At 44.1% G+C, this 15,287-nt stretch overlaps 1 long non-coding RNA gene across 1 annotated transcript in view; it reads left to right on the top strand.

Annotated features, from left to right (window-relative positions):
- Positions 1 to 6,429: 6,429 nt before the first annotated feature.
- Positions 6,430 to 15,287, top strand: part of LOC132246420 (uncharacterized) — a 107,091-nt gene continuing 98,233 nt past the window's right edge. Inside the window, exon 1 of the long non-coding RNA XR_009457670.1 lies at positions 6,430 to 6,491. This is a non-coding gene — a long non-coding RNA (uncharacterized LOC132246420). The remainder of the gene's footprint in view (positions 6,492 to 15,287) is intronic.

Genomic DNA, 15,287 nt, shown 5'->3' with positions numbered 1-15,287 from the left:
ATCTAACTCAACTAGATCGAGTTTCCAGATGGAAATACATCTGTAGAAATAGACTGGCTAAAGCTAGAAGAACCAGCTTGCTCCAACATCAGTGCACTCTAATGGGGAATCCTTCACTATAAATCTGTCAGTTGTTTTGCATGTTGATACTAGCCTTTAAATACCTCAAAGACTGGATAGATTTAACAGACTTTGTCTCTGTCATGCACACATGCATGCATGTATGCACGTGTGTGCATGCACATGCACACACACACGCACACGTACAAAGCTTTGAGCAAAAGCTAGGAAGAAATGGGTACATCTTTATAGCAAAAGGGTCCTGTAGAACAAAGCAAGAAAGAAGGAAACTAGGTTCCGGGGGAGAGGAGTCTAAGGAGGAAATTATGTATTTCATTGTAAAGAGGAGAAACGATATATAGGAGAGCAAGATTCTGGATACGTCAGAGGACTCTAACTGAAACAGAGAATGCTCCAGAGTAATAAGAAGCTCAGAAATGGAAATGTATACAGGTGTGCTTATTATTTGGTCTAGATCTGCCTGCTCCTCATGCTATATAATGACTAATTTTGTTTTCAAATCCTAGGTGCAATCTCTGTGTATTATATACTGCAAGCCCCTGAAGTGTTCAACTGGTAAACACAAAGCACCCAAAACATTAGAGCTGTGGGAGAGGTTGGCCTTAGGTTACTGTGCAGCCTGGGTCAATAGAAATACAGCTTTTACAGGCCAGCAGGAGGAGCAGAGAGGATCCTCACATAACCTATTCTATATCTTGGTGATTAGGAAACTTTCTTGGAAAGTGAGAGATGTAAGGTTGAAACTTTTCAGGGTGAGCAGTCATGACAACTCCACTCTGCTACTTCCTGAATAAGTGCTCTAAGCCCAAGGCCTGGGGTGCTAAACATCCAGCCCTGGATCTGACTCATGGAGCCATGTCATCCAGCCTTTGGGGCTGGGAATTGAGGGGACAGGGCAAGCAGCAGTGACATTAACCTATCAGGGCTCCCTGAGCTGAAATAGCACCTACTGGGGTTAATACTGCCTTTGCTTTCCCTGCCATTGGTCCTGGGTTTGGACCAACATAGCCCCTTGTTCTGGATCTGACTTGAAGAAAGCCCTACCACCTAGTTCCAGCCCAGAGGGGCCACTAGAATTTAACATTCCTGCAATAACCTAGTGTTGTGAAATGTGATCAGCAGCAGATGTTGTGAATGACTTATTTTTTGAAATCCATTGTATGGCTATCTTTGAAGTGGAACTAATGAGTAGCTTGAATCAGATGTCTAAGCTTCTCAGAGTAATGGGGTTCCTGCACATACCTGGATCTGGTATTGCCTATTGGGTGGTCTCATGGTTAAAACATTTGAATGGATTCTGTTCTGGTCTCCCACTTCCTAGTTTGTGACATTAGTCAACTCGCATTAAACTAAACTTTCCACAGATGGCCACTCAGTGTGTTTTTTGGGTGTTTGACTTGAGATCCTGGGCTCTGATTTTTAGCAAAGGTGAAAACATATCTGCTGCTGAAGTCAGTAGGTGCTGTGCTTTGAACTTATAAAATGCTAGATAATGCTATGTACTTTGGAAGTCAGGCCCTAAATATCTTGTCTTAGGCACATTAAATCAATTAATAATTTTGATCTGCAAATCTCTGTGCCTCAATTTCCCTCTCTAAATAGGAATAATAATACACATTCACCTTACAGGAGTATTGTAAGAATACAATTGCCAGTTTTTATGAACTGCGCTGATGGAAGATGCCCCTTAGTTCACGAGGAAATGAATACTGCTCTCTTTAAAACAGTGTTTGAACAGAGTACAATGAGGAAGCGCTGGGACACAGTCAATAATGAGGGTAAAACAAATATTAAACAGCTAAATCAGGCAGGGGCCTAGTAGTGAAAAAATAGTCTAATTAACGACTGGATTATAAGGGGTCCGCCCAAAAAGGGGCCAAAGTCAGGTTTTTCATAGATTCATAGATGCTAGGTTCAGGAGGGGCCTCAACAGATCAAATCTGACCTCCTGCCTAGGCAGGAAAGAGTGCTGGGGTCAGATGACCCCAGTCAGATGCCTATCCAGCCTTCTCTTAAAGACCCCCAAGGTAGGGGACAGCGCCACCTCCCTTGGAAGCCCATTCCAAATTTGGCTACCCTTACTATGAAGAAGTTTTTCCTGATATCTAACCTAAATCTGCTCTTTCAGTTTTTGACCGTTGTTCCTTGTTACCACGAGAAGCACCCTGGTGAACAGAGCATCTCTAATCTCTTGCTGTTCCCCGCTAATGAATTTATAGGCAGCCACAAGATCACCTCTCAGCCTTCCCTTGCAGAGGCTGAAGAAGTCCAGGTCCCTCAGTCTCCCCCATAGGGCTTGTCCTATAAGCCCCTACCCATACAAGTGGCTCTCCTCTGGACCCTCTCAAGTCTATCAACAACCTTCTTGAAGTATGGTGCCCAAAACTAGACACAGTACTCTAACTGCAGCCTGAGCAATGTCATGTAGAAGGGAAGTATCACCTCCTTGGATCTATTTGTCATGCATCTGCTGATGCATGATAAGGTACGGTTAGCTTGTTTGATGATTTCATCACACTGACGACTCATGTTCTTCTTGCAGTTCACCTCGACTCCCAGATCCCTTTCTGCTTCTGTGCTATTGAGAGGGTTACTTCCTAGCCAGTAGGTGTGCTGGACATTTTTGTGCCCTAGATGCAGCACTCTGCACTTGTCCTTGTTGTACTGCATCCTATTGTGTTCTGCCCACTTTTCCAACCTGTCCAGGTCTGCCTGCAATCGTTCCCTACCCTCCGGAGTGTGCACTTCACCCCACAATTTAGTATCATCCACAAACTTGGACAGAGTACACTTCACACCCACATCCAAGTTACTGATGAAGACATTGAAGAGTACACGTCCAAGGAGCAAACCTTGCAGGACCCCATTACCCACATCCTTCCAGGTCAATACCGACCCATCTACTACCACTCTCTGGGTGCGACCACTAAGCCAATTTGCCACCCACCGGACTGTGTAGTCATCCAAGTCACAGCCTCTTAATTTATTTATGAGAATAGGATGAGATACCGTATCAAGGGACTTGCTAAAGTTCAAGAAAATTACATCCACCTCTACTCCTGCATCTAAGCATTTTGTGACCCTGTCATAAAACGAAGCTAGATTGATCAAGTATGATCTACCTGCTACAAATCCATGCTGGTTTCCCTGATGCATTATTTTTCCTGCTGGATTCCCACAAATATGATCCTTCATAATCTTTTCAAAGACCTTTCCAAGATGACTGGCCTATAATTACTCGGATCCTCCTTCCTCCCCTTCTTGAAAATAGGGACCACATTGGCCCTTTTCCTGTCCTCTGGGACCTGACCCGAGTGCCACAAGTGCTCAAACAGCCATGTCAGTGGTTCTGCTATGTCACCGGCCAATTTCTTTAGTACCCTCAGCTGCAGCTCATACTGACCTACAGACTTGAACACATCCAGTCCATCCAAGTGACTCTGCACCAAGTCAGTGTTGACATTTGGTAGGTTGGTGTCCCTCTGATGCCCAGCTACGAACCCATTAGGAGACTTATCTTAAGCCCTGTTCAGGAACACTGGGGCAGAAAACTCATTGAATAGCTCAGCCTTGTCCCCCGCCCTCTCTGTCACTAATTGCTCCTCCTTGTTCATTAGGGGTCCTATGCTGCTCTACACCCTCCTTTTACTCCCTACATACCTAAAAAAAGACTTTTTGTTGTTTTTAATTTGAATTGCCAGCCTCAGCTCTGTAGTTGCTATGGCCTTTCTAACTGCCTCCCTGCAAGTGTGGCCCAAGTAGGTATACTCCTCCTTGCTTGCTTCCCCCTGTTTCCACTGCCTATATGCCTTCTTTTTTGCCCTTAGGTTCCCCTGGGTTTCCCTGTTTAGCCAAGGAAGTTTTTTGCCTCCTTTCCGCCTTTTCTCTAGTACTGGAATTGTTTCCCTCTATGCCCAAAGGATCACTTCCTTAGGAACAACCACCCTTCCTGGACTCCCATCTCACCAATACTGTTCTCCTGCAGTGCATTGTTGACTAGACTCCTGAGCACACTGACATTAGCCTTCCTAAAGTCAAGCACTTCAACCCTACTAGTTATCTTACCCACCCTAGGTTATACAAGCATATTTAGTTTGGGAAATTTTTACCTTTTAAATGTTAAGTTCAGTGCTGTGCAGGGTTATCCCAGCTAGCTTCATACAAGCTAGCTCAGGTGCCAGAAGCAGTACAGCCACAGCAGTTCAGAGCAATGCTTAGGTTAATATACCCTAATCTCAGCATGGCTAATTAAGCTAACAGCTATACTGTAGGGCTGTGTGAAGCTTCAGTCACTGATTTGGTTCAACAGAGATTTGGCCCAATTTGGTGGCTGAATCTCCAAATCTGAATTGAATCAGGAGACCCTTTGATCTCTATGAATCAAATCTGAACTCTCCAAATCAATTCAGAGAGATTCAGAGAGATTCAGTGATTCAGTGATAGGCACAGCTTTAAATGTTTTTCCTAAATACCTCAAGGTACCAGGTAGCTCATGAGTGCTAAGATGCTAGGGCAGATGGAGGGTTGGGAGCACACAGAGATCCCCAGTGCACTCAACAGTAGACCAGAAGCACTGGTCCACTTCCGGGTCCACTGCTGAGTATGCAGGATACCCCCTCCCATGCTCCTGTGAGACCCTCCATCCACCCCACCATCTCAGCATTCACGAGCCACATGTGGTACCTCGAAGTTTGTAGAAAAAACATTTAAAGTTGTGTCTATGGCCAAATCAGTATTGAATCTTTCATTTTGGATTTGGCCAAATCGAATTGGGACAGTGATCCAAATCAACTAATCGAATCACTGTCCCCCGATTTGGGCCGAATCTGAATCCAAATTAAATATGGCCCATTTCGCACATCCCTACTGTACTGCTTCTGATTCCTGAGTTGGCTTGGGTATCTATATGGCATTGCATTGTGCCATCTTGACATAACCCAAGTGCCACCTGGAAACAGTAATGTAACAAAAGTTACCAGCCCTGCAGGATGGGGGGAGTACAACAATAAGCAGCAGCTGCTGTGCTGTATTGGCTGCCCTGCTGCTGCCAGTGTAGACACTGATACTGTCTTGTGCCCTGATGCTGCCGGGGCACTCAAGTGTCCACGTACACCATTGCATGGAGAGTCATTATTGTCAACGGTAGATAAGTACAAATACCACTGCTTTGCTTTCAGATATCATGTTGAGTTTTCAGAGCTGGCAGATAAAAGGTAATTATTGTTCTTTACCTACTGAACAACTTATCAACTAAATTAATGACAATATTTTGACATGGTTATCATATAATTTATTTGGGAGTATTAGCTTTCCCATTGATTTGCTAGGCACACCTGCTTTGAAACAAGGCAACAGTTTTAGTATCATGTACAACAGACTTGTACATGAAATTCATCTGACTCATTTTGCAAACCTTCACTTCCCAGGACTTTGGTTCAACTGAAGAAGTTGCACAGGGTACTGCAAAATAACTCCATATGTTTCAAATGGAGCAGCTGAAAGAGGGCAAAGTCTTTCATTCTTTTCATTTTAAATTTTCATTCTTGTGTAGGTCTGACTGGAGATTAGTGGCTCTCAATCTATCTACCGCATTTAATACCATCTTTTTTCTAAAGGTAAAAGTGTAATATCCATGCCCTGAAAGACAAGGCATCTTTCACAAATACTGTAAAATTTGTGTTCATTTGCAGGGACAAACTTTATTACAGTGTCTTCATGTGTAAGAAGATTAATTAAAAAATTACATTTGCAATTAGCTACTTGCAAGTGTTACCATTTATATAGGTTTTGCTATTTTATTTTTACAGGGAACTCATAGTTTAGGGTATTGAGAAGACAGCATCAAAATGGGGAAAAAAACCCCCAAAAACATGTCTTCGTATTTGTCTGTCCACTTTTCAGTAGTTGCTTCCAGATGCTAAGCACCTAGCCAGGTTTCACTTTTTGCTTTCTTTCAATCCTGTTTTTTGCCTTTGTTCTTCAAATTCAACCACACCTGGGGTTAAAACAGAAGGTGAATTTGACTGGTCCTCACTGATCTGAGTCAAGACCAGAGAGCAGCACAGCCCTTTACACACACAGTTTGAATGGCCATTAATGTGAATTAGCTGTGATTGTTCCAGGAAAAAAAACTGCTATATACTTCTGTCGCAGAGCACTGAGGTGCCCTGCTCCTAAAGAGGGGAAACTGCTAGGGAAAGAGCCCTAGCAGTGAAGAAGGAGCCCAGCTGTTGGTTGCCGGGGCAACTGGAGTCAGCAAGCGACCCACACCTGCCAGCAGTCAGCTGGCTGTAAGGGGCAGGGCCTGGCCCTTATAAACTCTAGGAGCTGAAGCCAGAAGCAGTTTCCTGCCAGCAGTCAGAGAGGAAGGAGCTCCCTGAGCAAAGATGTGAGGAGAAGCCTGATTGCAGGTATAGCCCAAGCTGGGTAAAGGATGGCAGCCGTGGGATGTTGGAGCAACGTGGTTTTAGCTGGGCAGCTTTAAGTTATGTTATAGCCTAGGGGCTTGTGTCTTGTTTTGCTGTTTATCACCAGTGGTTTGGGTGAGGCTATTAGGGGTTGGAGGAGGCCTCATAGGGGACCCACAGTAGTGTGGGGACCTGAGTGCCAGTGAGGGTGCAGCATTTGGGGTGTGCAGACCCCAGCCCCAGGGAGGGGACGTTGCTGAGACGCCCCAGTGTGGGTGTGGTGAGCCCCGGAGAAGGGGGTGGCAGTGTAGTGAGCCCCGGAGAAGGGGGCAACGTTACTGAGGGGCAGCGTTGTGGAGAAGGTGCGGAGAGAGACAGGGCCACAGAGGGCCCGAGTACCAGAGAGAGTGTAGACCTGGACAGAACAACCTCTATTCCAGCTGTGAGGCCTGGGGCATGGTATTGGGGTGGTAGGAGCCACGCATAGCCCCTAAGGCTACGGTGCCCCTGAAGCACCCATTGTAGAGTGGGACCCACGAAGAGTCCGGGAGTTTACAGGGCCAGAAGTAACCGTGTCCAAGGAGACGTGAGGCAGCTTCCCTAATATATATTGGAACATCAAAGATGTGGCGGGCAAGAATCTGAGGGTGCCCTTGGACCAACTTGGCACGGGAAGGGGGCCTTGAGGAGATCATGGCCCTTTTGTAGGACCCCGCCATGACAACTTCACAGCATATATTCACCCAAGGAACCTTGTCTGCCTATATACTTCACAGGTACTTCAAGTGAGACAAGGGGCTTGTATATATGTAAGATCCCAAGATAAAAGTCTCTGTCTCAGGAGAAATCCAATGTCTGTTTATCTATATAGATATCTATATCAGCATAGATCCTGTAAAGATGCAAGTACAATTCTCTAAGCCAAAAAAAAGTGATAACCAGGTAAAAGCAGACTCCATCCTATTGTCTAATTTTGTGTGACAAGAAATTGCCAGAAAATACAAGCTGAAATAATAAGCAGCAACTGTATATATTCTGTCAGAAAGATGAATACAGAATGGCAACAAATTCTAAAACATAAATAATTCAGCTTGATCTTTGCCTTTCCTTTCTAGTTCATGGAGGACTGAATTGCTGGAGTACTAGTTTTTGAAGTAAGACCTTTTTTAGGACCTTAGCACAGCTGCACTTAGTCTTTCACTGTAAAATTATAGCAGAAGTTGCATCTCAGATAGCTTTACATTTGCATTTTTATTAAATATTTACAGTTCCTCCTCTTGGAAGATAGCATTATTTAGTAGATATACTATATATTTTTATAGTCCCATAGTCTCCGAGGTGCTAATCCCTGAAATAAATGTATTAAATCACAACGAATCTTTAATAGCAAAGGTTGCTCAAGCATTTTATTTCAAGTGTTAAAAGTGCAATTTTTTTTTCCCCCTGAAATGAGAAAACAATAGAGGAGAGAATCGGGGGGAGCCTTAAGTATTTAAAAAAAAAAAAAAAAAAAAAAGCACTAGTAATAATTATGCTATACACTTGTGCTATCTTTGATCTAAATTGCTGAAAGTACTGCATGCATACATGCACAGAGTTTATCTACATCTATGGTATGGACTTTATAAACAGAGAAATGGAAATGATGATTTGATTTTTTTTTTTAGAGTTAACTCAGTTACATAGTATGAAAAGAATAATTAGCTAGGTTGCAGTATTATAGACACGGCCCCAAATATGAATCGGCAGTATAATATCATTGAAGATAAAACCTAATAGCTTATTGTGATGTATTAGAAGGAGTGCTGTATTCAAGTAACTGGAGGTTATTCTTCCACTCCATCTAATACTGGTCAGGCTTCTTCTGGAGTACTATGTTCAGTTTGGGGAACTATACTGCAAGAAAGATGTGGACTGATCTAAAAGAAAGCATAGGGAATTAGTAGACACCTAGGGTGCATCTACACAAAATACTGACTAAGCAATAGCTGAAAAGTACTGTACTGTACAGTAGTGTGTCACAGTATGAACTGTGCTAATATGCTACTGCACAGTATTAGGCTACTGCACAGTAGCATCACCTAAAAGATGTTCACACCAGCACTACTGCACTAACTCCATTTACTGGTCATTTATTTAGTACTTCCTAATACAAGTACTAAATAAATGCACAGTAACAACTGTGTAATAGTGTTTTGTGTAGATGCACCCCAAGAGAACGTAACATGAGGAATAGTGGGGAAACCTGATAATTTAACTTGGGGAAGAAAACTGAGCAGAAATGCAAAACTAGTCTTCAAATACAAGAGTCTTACAAAGAGGATGGAGATTCACTTGTCTTGTTCACAAGGGACACAGAAGCAGGGGAAATGTATGTTACATGCTAGGAAGAACTTTCTTACTCTAAGGGTGGTTAAGCACTAGAACACATTACCTCAAAAGATTGTGGACTCTGTCACTGGAAGTTTATAACTGCAGTTATGCAAATATTTCTCTAAGAAGGTTTAGATAAGGATGGTCAGCATCAAGCAGGTGGCTGGACTAGATGACTTCCTGAAGTCTTTTCCACCTTTATTTTTTGTGATTTGATGATTCTAAGAAAGCACAATGTAAAACAAGTATTTTAAAATGGAAGCAGATCTTAAGGAAGGCCCACTGGCACCTAACTTAATGGCTTTTGAAATAAGACAAGGCATTTGCAGGTGTTTCACAATAAAACCTAAAAATGGTGTTCAAGGCAAACTACAAAGCCTATCATCCATGAGCTCCAGTTCCTCCTTGTATGTTCCTGAAACAGAAACACACTGCTGATGACTGTAGGGTCTGGTCTCTTAGTCCAGGCTTTGGACTAAGTCTCTGTAGAACATACCAACTCAAACCAATGTTGTTAATATCAAATAAAAACCAAAGCTCTAAAATCCAGCTCGCACTATTGCAAACTCCCACCTAAATAATTCAAGTTTGCTTTTCAGGGGAAAAAATGTAATTGGAATCACAGTCCATAGTTTCCTGTATAGTTGGCAGACGGCTAAAATTGACACGGACTATCCCAAAGCCCTGCATAGTTCTATGTGCCAAGGCAGTGGAATAGAAGTGGAGTGCTTTTATCCTGCTACTCTTCAGAATAATCACAATTGCTTCTTGGGAATTCTACCAACAGTACCAGCAAAGGGACTGATCACGTAGTTAAAACCATGCTCTGCCTCCTTAACTCATGTTGAGTAATCATCAGTGGGACTGCTTGAAATTAGAGCAGTTCTTCATATGGGCAAAGTGACAAAATTTGGCTTTTATTTGAGGATATCAGGACAAACTGCCAGGTACTACTATGCTGCAAGTTAACTGCCGGTAGATTTAAACACTATTTTCACCACAACTTCTAATTTTTCCACCTGTTCTCTTTTTCATGAGCATTTATATATATAGCTTGGATAGAGAATTCTTTAGTTGTTTGGAACAGCTGAGGAAAAGCTTTAGCATATCCACAGCTTATCCAACCAAACTGCTAATAACAGAGCAGATTCTGCAGTCAGTTTATGTGCAGAGCAGTATTCTCAACCACGGTGCCATGGCACTCTGGAGTGCCTTGAGGTCCTTTCAAGAGTGCCTCAGGTTGCCACACGATGTTAGCACTGTTAGGTGTGCAAACAGGACTTACAGTGTAAACCCAGAGATTTTTTTTTTAAATAGGAAAACATAGTGTTACATGCATGTTAAAGTGTTAATAAATACTGTTACAAATGTTCTGACTTGTGATCTGAGTTCACTGCAACAGAATAATTACTCTAGTATGTTTCTGTAAGCAAAAATTGAGTGAAAAATTTAAGAGATGACACTTTCTGAGGGATGTCTTCAGTTTGTCGAGGGGGTGCTCTGTGTTTAAAAAGCTTGAGGCCCATTGGTGTAGAGCAGTGGAATTGGCCCCAGAAGTAATGACGACAACCAAAGAGCGGAGGTTGAAGAGAGCTAAAGAACATGGGAGAAAGCCAGGAATAGATGGACAATGTGGAGTATTACAGCAGAAAGAACAAGGGAGAGGAATTTTAGAGAACTGGGGAAAGTGAGAGGCTGGCAAGTCATACAGGGCTGGATTGGAAATTTAAAGTGCATTCTCTGTGGGCTAACTACCGTAAATGAACCTGGCACGCAAGATGCAATATCCTGGTGATTACAAGTGCATGAGTTCCTAGGGGCTAATTTGCCTTAGTCACTACAATGAGTACAAGTCACTGAAGCACTGGTGTTTTTCTACGTTGTGGTTAGTGGTTGCTAATCCATATTAAAAACAGGTTTTTGAGGTTCAGCTGGAACATGAGCTATATTGCAAATTTTAATCACAAATGTAAACTAAGCAAGTACATTTCTTTATATAATGAACTGTGGAAAGGGGGCTGGGTTGCGTTGCTGGCATATTTCCACCCTAGATTTATCCCACTTACTCATTAAACTGCAGTAAGTGTTCTTTTAGAGCCAACTGATATTTTAACTGCCGTATTAAATCTAAATTGAACGCCTTTTCTGAGACACTTTAATGCTGCTACCATTTGCTCCATCAGGGATTGTATAAAAGAATAGATTTAAAGGAAACCTGGAGTTACTCCATGGTATGTCTTATAAAGATGCTGAAAAGCCAACCCCCTTGTTGGACATAACCACAGGTGTTCCTGGGCACTGCTGTTCAAATAGGTTTTCACTGATTAAAAGACTCAGTAAACTTGAATGGAAACTACAAATGACCATGTCCTTCGAGTGACTGTGACTCGGTACTCCTGGATGTGAATGCTTGATCGAAGAGCGTGGGCATCTGGGTTCCAATCTTGGTGCAGCCACTGACATACTGGGCACATCTACCCGTACTCCCCACAGTGCAGTCATTATTGCACATCTATATCCTAAAGCAAGTACTAAATGACTGCACAGTAGCAGCTGTTACTGCTCCATCCTGGCAGAGCATGGTTATTTTTAGCAGCTATGTCACCATAGTGACGCACTATAGAGAGGTAGCTTGTTGCTATGGTGAATTAGCATTGGCATCATGGTTTGTGCCTGCCAATGCTATGTTGCTGTAGTGATGAGCTATGTCATCAGCAATGTAGTTTCTCCTGCAGATGCTCCTACAGTGTCATTGTAAGCCAGTTGCTTTGGGTGGAATTTTACTTCCCTTTGTGTACCTAAATCATGGCTTTCTAGACTCCTACTTGGGTGTGTTTTAATGATTTTTCCTGTACTGTGGGCATGTAAGCAAAAAAGTGTAGACTGAGCATGCATAGTAGCTTGCACACTGGCTAGGCAAGAATGTGCCTAGGCAAGAGTGTATGTCTGAGAAGAGCAGGGTCCTTCCACATTTAAACCCTACAAACTAAGCAGTTAGAGCACTTGTCTCCGGGAAGTCTGAAACCTGGGATCTAGAACTGCCACCCCCAAGGGTGATCACAACTTATATTTCTTTAACGTTTAAGCAGAGTGCTCTGATCAGCACCCCAGGTCTCTCCTGTGCTCCTTTTGAAGCTGAGCTGCTGCACCTTTCATTTCATAGTTAATAGATGAAATAAATGGAAAGCAGTGCAGTAGGGGAGTTTGATCATTTGGGAGCAAGGCTCCAGGCTAGCAACCAGGACCCACTCCTATCCGGAGCACCTATCTCACTGAGCCACATACCCTCTAGCTCAGGAATGGCCAACCTGCAGCTCCAGAGCCACATGAAGCTCTTCAGAAGTGAATAGTGACCAGCTTCCAAATAGTCATCAGCGTCATGGAAGCTGGTCACCATGTGTTTGTGCAAAGATTCAAGGAGACACATATTAACTTCTGAAGAGCTGCATGTGGTTCCACAATCACAGGTTGGCCACCCCTGCTCTAGCTTATGCTTTCCCTTCTGCTCCCACACAAATATCTCCCTTGTCTAACTGCCTAAGGAGGACAGTTTCAAAAGCAACTCTGGAGAAACTGCTAGATAATGCATAACCTGCAGCATAATAGAGCATGCTGTTGAGAAATCAGAGAGATGCAGCTTCTAACCCTCTCTCTGTATATATGGGCAGAGGTAGTCTATAGTCTTCACTTAAGTACTCAAATCACTGTCTGCTCTCTCTTTCTTCTCACCAAGTAAATAAGTAAGCATATTGATATATAAATTATCATTATTAGGAATCTGAATTAATGACTCACCAGAGTCAATAGGACATTTGTCACTGATTTGATATTTTGAGGTTTTCCTCAGAAGCACAACAAGTAGATACTTCCTTTTCTTTAATGAAAGCTGAGAGAGTTAAAGGCATATGGTGGCAACTTAGAAGGTACAACAGTGCTGGCGGGAGCGGGGCCCGGCCCGCACACTGCGTGTGGGTTGGCCGGCAGCCCGGGCACGCGGGGTTGGAGAGAGCCGGCGGCGATCTAGAGTTAGTCACAAACACGTAGTGGTTGATTGAAAAGATTGTTTACTTACACCAAAAGATGGTATTGGTGTAGGCTGGACAGGTTTCCAGGCACAGCTCCTGCTTAGATCCTCGCTAGAGGACCACAACAAATTTGATTGCTCCCACGGAGTTGTTTAGGCTTCACGGGTCCGGTTCGGTTGAGCTCCAAAAGGTCCCCGGAGCTGAGACTCCGCGGGTTCGAAGTTACAGGAAAGGGATACGTCTGGGATTGCAATCGGCGACGGGGAGAGGCTAGAAGCGAAAGCTCCAAGCAGCGCTTGGAGATCTTCACACAGAGTCTCTCTCTTCCTCCCTCCTCCTCCGACTTGGGCGGAAGCTACCCAAGCCTTTTGTACGACTAGCAAGCCAATAGCTAGCCGCCACGTGTGCCTACATTTGGAATTGGCCAATAATGTGGCGCAAATCCGAATACAAATGGCGGGAACTCCTTTGCAGCATGTATCACTAGTATGCAAAAGAAATGCACCCTGCAAAGAAGCTGTAATTTGGCAGGAAATCCCCCGCTGCACCAGAGTTCTCTCTCGCAGCAGAGAACTCTACCGTGCAAAGAAAGCTACAATCGGCAGGAAAATAATTTAGCGGTGCCGAAGCGCGCACACAAACAAAAACCACAACTTTGGGTTGTGACAAGTACTACCATATTTACTCAACTAGAAGATGTCCTTGGTTATAAGATAACCTCCACCTCCCCCTCCCCCCACATTAGATTCTATATATATGGAAAATTTATAAACTTGTTATAAACAGGGATCCTGTTTTTCTGTTAAAAATAAAACAATCTCTCATAACAACCCCCCAAATCCATCTTTTTCCATGATTTAAAATATACACACGTACGCACGCATCAATTGAATACAATGTTTAATATATTTAAAATTTTAAAACAATTTGGAAGCATACCAGTGGCTCAATCATTATGATGAAATAAATTCTGGCCTGGGTCATGGAGTACATAGTGCTTTGGCCCCCACATAGCCACAAAGTGGCAGAGGCAGTATGGGGACAGGCATTGGGGGCAAGTGGTGAGGAGTAGAAGCATGGGGGGTACAGGCAAGGGGGGAAAGTGCTGCAGACCACATGTCAAGGGATGCAGGCATAAAAGGGCAGGCATTGAGGGAAACAAGTGGCAGGACAGCAGGTGCTGGGGGGTACCAAGAAGGTGTGGATCCAGGGCATGCAGACACTAGGGCAGAGAGAGGCAAACTTTTTTGGCCAGAGTGCTGAAAAAATAACAATGTCTACCTTGGAAGGTGCCAGAGTGCTGACATGCCAGAGCCTGGACAAGCTGTTTGCAGCCTCCCAGCTGCAGCTAGCCCACAGAGCCTGGTCTGCTTGTAGCAAGACTTGCAGCCTCCCAGCTGCCTGCTGGGAGCAGCCTGGGCTCTGTGGCTGACAGCTGTTTATAGCCTGGGCTGGTAGTGGTGTGCCGAGCAAAAAGGCCTTGCGTGCCATGCTCAGTATGTGTGGTGGGGGTTGCTGACCCTTGCACTAGGGGAAGAAGGCAGCAGGGGATGCAAGGGCTGGGAGGACAGGCAGCAGGCACTTGACTCTCCTGCTGCCTGCCTGTAACAGGGAACACTCACTCTGTTATTGAGAGAGGTTTATGAAGTGAGTAGAACTGGAAAAAGGGCCCCTTAAGGGAAGGGTTTTTGTGGGCTGGGCAAAGGTAACTGGCAGCGCTGGGACTAAGGAGCAGCCCCTGTTCTCAGGCCAGCTAATAGGCCAGGCTGGAAAGGGCAGGGCTTGCTCAGGGTATAAATAGCCTTCCCCTCAGTCTGGAAGGGCAGTGGAGCCCCAATCATGGAGAGAGCAGGATGGTCCCTGCTGGAGGGAGAGAAGGCTTGAGTGGGCACTGCAAGTAGGAACCCTTGCCCCATCTTTAAGGTTCTTTAAGATTCCTGCTTAATTGATTGCGCCAAGGCATAGCAGGCAAGACAGGGTGGCTGATCAGTGGAGCTAGGAAGGGTGAAGGGTCAAGCTTGCTAGCCACTGGGAGCACATAACCATCCCCCCCTGCTTGGGCTAGGCCTGTCATACTGCTTCTCTGCCACTTGACCCCCTGCCACTACTTGCCCCACTGCAGTGATGGAGAGTTAAATTCATCCCCTCCAACAGTTATATTCTATACATGGACAGTTTTCCACATGTAGAATGTAATTACTGGTGGGGGGTTGTCTTAAATTTGAAGTGATCTTGGATTCACATAAATATGGTAGTCCTTCAAACAGAGTCAGACTTAAATGGTATGTAGGCCTTGACCTGCTCTCTGTGCAGGGATGAATTGTACTCTTAAAACTGAACTTCAGGTGGCTTTTCCAAAGGGATAGTCATTATTGTGCCTAATACATTTAAATTCTCAAGA

The sequence above is a fragment of the Alligator mississippiensis genome, chromosome 1 (assembly GCF_030867095.1).
Source record: "Alligator mississippiensis isolate rAllMis1 chromosome 1, rAllMis1, whole genome shotgun sequence".
NCBI classification, from domain to species: domain Eukaryota; kingdom Metazoa; phylum Chordata; order Crocodylia; family Alligatoridae; genus Alligator; species Alligator mississippiensis.
Note: the sequence above shows the minus strand (reverse complement) of the source record. Positions and strands in the feature narration are given on the sequence as shown.